This window comes from Schistocerca gregaria, chromosome 2 (assembly GCF_023897955.1).
Source record: "Schistocerca gregaria isolate iqSchGreg1 chromosome 2, iqSchGreg1.2, whole genome shotgun sequence".
NCBI classification, from domain to species: Eukaryota; Metazoa; Arthropoda; class Insecta; order Orthoptera; family Acrididae; genus Schistocerca; species Schistocerca gregaria.
The window spans coordinates 596,974,449-596,980,453 of record NC_064921.1 but is presented as its reverse complement, the minus strand read 5'-3'; positions in this window follow the sequence as shown (position 1 = coordinate 596,980,453).

The following is a 6,005-nucleotide window of genomic DNA, read 5'->3' as shown; positions in this document are numbered from 1 at the left end:
TCAAAAGCACTGTCACTACAAAGGATAGAAAAAAATTCCCTCCAGGCCATGAAAGTGACCCAATTAAACCTTAGTGTGATAACAAAGATGATGCTCAAAAATGGTTCAGATTGCTCTGATCACTATGGGACTTAACTTCTGAGGTCATCAGTCCCCTATAACTTAGAACTATTTAAACCTAACTAACCTAAGGTTATCACACACATCCATGCCTGAGGCAGGATTCGAACCTGCAACCATAGTGGTCGCGCGGTTCCAGACTGAAGCGCCTAGAATTGCTTGGCCACCCTGGCCAGCAAACATGTTGTGATATAACTAAAACAATGTTACAAACATACCGAATCAGTCACCATATTGTTAACGAAAAGTAGGCTGCACTCAGGTTATAGTAAAACAAATCCGAGCAGAAGAGCTGCTCATTGATGTGTTGACTAATTCCCAAATAATTAAGAAATTTGACTGATAGTATCAAGCTTCTATAGGCACTGATTCTAATGGAAATGTTATAAATAAGAATACAAGCCTAAGATGATATTTATAATCCTTATGGTTGATTCTACTAATGGTTCTTATTCTTGTTTCAGATATGTATGTTCTGTATATTCTTGTATGTTACTGAAGAACGTGATTGCTTTTCAGAGCTTAAAGTAACAAAAATATCCATGTGTATAAAGTTGCAATCTAGCAGTGGATGTGTGTGCATCACTGGTGGTGTGTGCTACCTGAGCTTGGCCAGAAGAGGAGCTGTGATGCTGTGCTCGAGCTGTGGCGTGACGCAAAGCGAACTGTCGTGCGTCGTCATTACGACATACGACATAGCATAACAGTCCAGAAGAAGAAAACAGATATTATGAAGAAGCTTTCGACATGGCATCCCACTAGGAATGTGGTATGGAAGCGCGACGATCCTCTTGTGCCAGTCCCATCTCTGTATATCCAGTGCAGTAGAGTGTCGTGGACAGAATTGTATGATGTTACAGCCGACTGCTGCAGAGAAGAAGTCGGTGTGGAGTCTGTCGACTCAGACGTCATCGTTGAGCTGCAGGCAGCGAATGTGGCCGACCTCAGCACGCTGAAAAGCGCTGTGGCCGCCCACATCGTTGATCCACCTACGGGGAAGAATACGATGCCCCCAAAACAACGCGAGAAGCCATCCAAGGATCTGCTCACGGGGCTGCCTGGGATCTGCGACGAGAAGACGGTCCAAGAGGGGCTGTTGCGTGCTTGATTCCGGGGTGCAACTGCAAAATTACACAATCGGACATACAAAAAGCGACCGTCGCTGTACATCGTCGTCGTGCAAACTGCGACGTATGGCAGCGACATCTTTTGGTTAAGGAAACTCTTAGGCTTTCCTGTTACCATTGAAGCTCTCCTCCTCGGCATGGACCCTAAGCCCCAGTGCTTTAGGTGCCAAGCTGAGGGGCATGTGGCTAAATACTGCCGCAACTCACCGCGGTGTGGCAAGTGCGACATCCGCGTCTGCGACACACGACGAGAAGAGATGCAAAGTTGTGCTCACTGCAGCAAAGCACATGTGGCCAAGTGGCGTGGCTGCCCGGCCTCTGCCAATGACAGCTGCACTGGAGATAAAGTACAAGCCAAGATGAGACGACGATGGCGCCTTAAGCGCTGCCGAATGAAGACGAAACTGACAGGCGAAAGACAGCTTCCAGTGCCCACAGGGGGTCGGAATACCACGCAAGCGAGAGTAACGCTGGGAACTGGCGGCCGGTGGTAACATAGGAGGCGCCACAAGTGCAGGAGGTGCGCACCATGCTGGGGGCCACTGCAGAGGAGACGATTGCGGCCTTCAAAGCAGCCATGGATACAGAGAGGGCAGCTCTTAAGGCCACCCTGCCTGCAGAGAGGGAGGAGGCATGCAGCCAGCTGCGACAATTGTACTTGCAGCTGGCACACGACCTCCATGCAGACGCCACAGGAGGAGAGACAACATTTGCCACTGCTACACCCACGGAGCAGCTAGTGAAAAAACACAGTGCGACAGACACATCAAAAGAGAACACGTGTGCTGGCACAAAAGCACTGAAACCCATCGGCTCCAAGCAACTCTGCTTTGATGAGTGGGTTGCTACAGCGATCAGGACTCTCAAGGGTGTCAGCTACACCGTCCACTACACAGGGGAGAGACAGCAGCGACCCTCACTGAGCCTGTCAATGCATCCAATAGAGGAGGAGTGGTGCCACTACACGGCCATACATATCCGGTCATTTGGCTACAAAGTACGTCCACCAGTCACCGATGGCCGCTCTGGGCCTGCCCCCATGCCCAGTTACTACTGATGTTGTGGAGCAGGGGGCCTACACAGCTCAAACAGCAGCTCACTGTGCCACTGCACTGTAACTGATTGATCTCTTATGATGAACAGGTGACCCTGACACAGTATCCGCTTGCGTGATACCTGCTATTAACTTAACCTATCCTTGCTTGCAATGTCGCAGTCAGTAAGATATCTACTTCTGCTTTTACTACCCAACCCAACTATCACAAAGGTTTTTTTCTCTTGGCACTTCACTCCTTCTGCCCTTTAAACCACTACCCTTTTTTGAATTTTCGAACCAATCTATCTCCAGATGATCATATATTAATGGTTAACCTTAACCAGGTGTACACAAACGTCGCAGTACCCCCATCCTGCGAAACCTCACTTTAGTGAAAACTAACCATTATGCAAAGATGACAGTAGACCTTTTGTGTTGGCCATCATGCCAGGGTGGACGCAAAGGGTCCACCTCTTAAAAAGAAAGTATATGGACTTGTTAGAAGTAAATCGAAATAGTTATCACAAGAAGAACTTCAACTACTTAACATCAAGAAATTCAAACTAGTTTCCAAAAATATTCTTCAGCTAGTTATCTCACATGGAAACTGCGATACACAGTTACGAATTCACGTGTGTATCTTCAGTAAACCAAAACATTTACCATAAAAATAATGTTAACGAAATAAGACCCAAGTATCTTGAAAAACATTACTTTGATCTTGACCATACAAGGGGACTTCATAAACAGGCCCCCTTCACTTTACTTTACAATTACAAAATTTCGAGGTCAGTGTCCTGACATCAATTTTCTGAAGTAGTATAATGCAATACCGAAAAAAAGTCCAAGAAGTCAGCTTTGAAGTTTAGAGTTCCAAGTGCTGCTATGTACAAAGATTTGGAAAAATGTTAATAATTTGGTCAGTAGCTTATCGTCTAGCATAACTGAACTGTAGTCATGAAATCACTGGTCTGAATTTTGCTAGTAGCATACTTTTTAAATTACATATTTATTAACATGGAATCATAATTTGTTAATAAGAATAACATATTTTTGTCATACAAAAATAAATTAAAATTAATCAAGACATGCAAAATGCCTTTCTGATAAATGAAAAAATGAGACACACCAGTATCACTAGAAATAAAAATTTATTTAGTTCTCTGTTTGATGTTTTGCATTTTTGTATCAAATTCCACTTTATTGTGAATACTCTCATACAAATAGCAACTAAAAATAAACCATTTTTTAAAATGATATTCTATATTTGTTAATTATCATTTGCATTCAATAATAAATATGGAATTTTATAAATCTAATTAAACTACATGTTTGGCTTACAATCATTTCTTCATGCAGTTTCAATTATTTTTGTACTTGAAAGGCTCAGAAATCATCTGAAGTTAATTTTTCTATTTTATATTTGAGAACTGTGTTGTACTGCTTTATGAAATTGTTATGTGGGCGCTGGCGTTCAAAGCCTGCAAGTGTCGTTGCATACTTGTGCTATATTAGGACAGTAGTACTGATAAAGTTATGTATCCAGATATCATACAACATTTATTATTGAAGATCAAGGAATAACTATTACAAACCTAAAGAGTAAACGTATATCACTGACCTTATCAATGAATATAAATACTTATGGCAGCATATGGTCCACAAAGCTCACAATCATATGTTGACCAGACTTATTGTACTGGTGGAAGCTTTGTGGTTGAAAACACAGGAGGTGCCAAGACTGGTCTATTTGTTGCTGTAGTACAGTACATACCGCTACTGCTGACACATCATCAGCAAGTGGGACCTAAGCAAACAGGTTCACTAACATCATCAGCTTCAGCGATTTCGATTCTATTTTGCGAAAGTTGGTACAGTCTGAATGGTCAACAAGATTTAATCCTTCAGTTTCGGAACACCTCTCAACAAGTCGTTTAATGGAGCTGGCAACTGTGTGTGGTTATATGTGAAATAGCAGTAGAAATTTATAGTGCTTGAAATCAATTCTTGGACTGTGACCAGACGACATTTGAGTATGGCTTCCACTTCCTCATATCTGAGGAACTCTGCTTTTGTTGCTCCAAATACACACTTTGCAGGGTTAATAAACAGTCCCTGTTATCGAAGGCGGTTAAAGACTTCGTACAAACCCTCCACATGCTCTGATTTTTGAAACAGACATCACCAAAAATGGTCAGCATAAACTTAACAGAAATCAAGACCATTTGTTATTTCATCCATGAAATGTTGGAATGTTGTACAGTGTTGCATGGTCCAAATGGTATTTTTATAAACTTAAAGAGCCTGAACACAGTAATATCAGTAATTTTTGTCTATATATCTGAGTGTAATGTGTATGTAATGTTACGCATGCACTATATCAACAGTGGAAAAGATGCATTTGCCATGTATGCTGTGCAAAGCTCTCAGTGTGTGGTACTAAATTCCTCTCTGGGTTTTTCCTCAAATTGAGTTGTCGTTAGTCACTGCATGGACGCCAGTCATTTTTCTTCTTTGCTACAGCGAGTAATGACATGAGTGTCAACTAATTCCTCGTGCCAACATGGATGAAAACTCTTGGTTCATTAACTTTAATTTCTCAGGTGTTAATCGATGAGGCTGAGTTCAAGTCTTGGGGGTAGTGATTACATAGTGCAACGTGTTACGTTGTACAAGCATTAGCATGGGCTTATGTCAAGTAAGTTCTGGGAACTGCTTGTGAAGCACTACATAAAGCGATTCACCTGTGGTAGCACATACAGTTGGACTCGTGATACAGTATAATCTTCCATGGCTGGTTAAACTGGTAGTAGTGTCGAGGAGATAGTGATGCTTGACGTCTTGTGAAAGACTATCAAATGACAAGAAAATGGGCCTGAGAAATGCGTGTTCCATGTCTGTCGCTATGAACTGCCAATCGAACTTTTGTCATAGATCTAGAATGAAAATCAATGCATACTGTAATGTTTCCTGCACTTCAAGTGGTAGGCGCAAAACTAAGTGTTCCATAGTAGACCATCGCTGATGGCATTACTCGCAAGCATCTTCAGGCGACGAAGCCATTGCGAGAGTGTGCGATTTCGCAGCTCCTCTGTACACAACAATTTCTCAAGCCTTTTTGCCTTGGATTGTGACAGGTGGGTGTCTAGAGCAGAAGACTGTCACATATCAAACAGTGCTTGGCGGCACAGTCAGAATGTCTCGCGCCGCCATAGCCATTTCCTCGATCAGTGCTGCAACGACATAGCTGTACTTAGTCTCGTCCACTGTGAGCTGCGCCGACACAAACTGACTTTTAAACGGGGTAAACCATAAAACAGGGCTTTGCTGCCAGAACTGTGGGGGTTTAATCGAGACTACGCTGATTATTGTGTCTGCAGACGGCTCCATGTTAGGTGGTATGTCCGTCATGGGTAGATGAGAATGGGACCTGTAACGGACATGTAGCATGATGCAGTTGGCATGGTTGGCATGGCGGTCGAAACTGCGTGATGTGGTTGTTTCCGATCATGTTATGTAATTCGATCACACTGGTGTTATTGGTGACCCCAAAGTGTATTTGTTAACTGCCCGCATCTCGTGGTCGTGTGGTAGCGTTCTCGCTTCTCACGCCCGGGTTTCCGAGTTCGATTCCCGGCGGGGTCAGGGATTTTCTCTGCCTCGTGATGGCTGGTTGTTGTGTGGTGTCCTTAGGTTAGTTAGGTTTAAGTAGTCTAAGTTCT